A 405-nucleotide genomic window follows, 5' to 3' on the forward strand; every position below is an offset into this window, starting at 1 on the left:
GGGCGGGGGCGGGGGCGGCTCGCTCATCCGCGGGGGCGGGGACTGGGGGCGGGGTCTAGGGTTGGGGCGGGGCCTAGCGCTGCGCCCGAGCCCGCCCACCGCACCTCCACCGAGCTAGGAACCCGCGATGCGAGGAAAGGAGCGGCCCCTCTGTGGACCGTCTGGATTTTCTAGTTCTGAATTCACTTCCTCCCAACTTCCCTCCAGGTGTAGTGTTGCAGATTGTAGCCACAGCGTGTAAAATGGATTAACTCAGGTCCTCCCTTCCATACCTGCTTTCCCCGGACAGTGAGCTTAAAGGCCGTGGAATTTTTGCGTCCATACCTCCGTTTTCTCACCTGTTATGGAGCCAACACAGTGACGCACAGAAATGTTTCAAGCTCTGTGTCCTGGTGATCTGACTTC

The sequence above is a fragment of the Tamandua tetradactyla genome, chromosome 4, assembly GCF_023851605.1.
Source record: "Tamandua tetradactyla isolate mTamTet1 chromosome 4, mTamTet1.pri, whole genome shotgun sequence".
Lineage (NCBI taxonomy): Eukaryota > Metazoa > Chordata > Mammalia > Pilosa > Myrmecophagidae > Tamandua > Tamandua tetradactyla.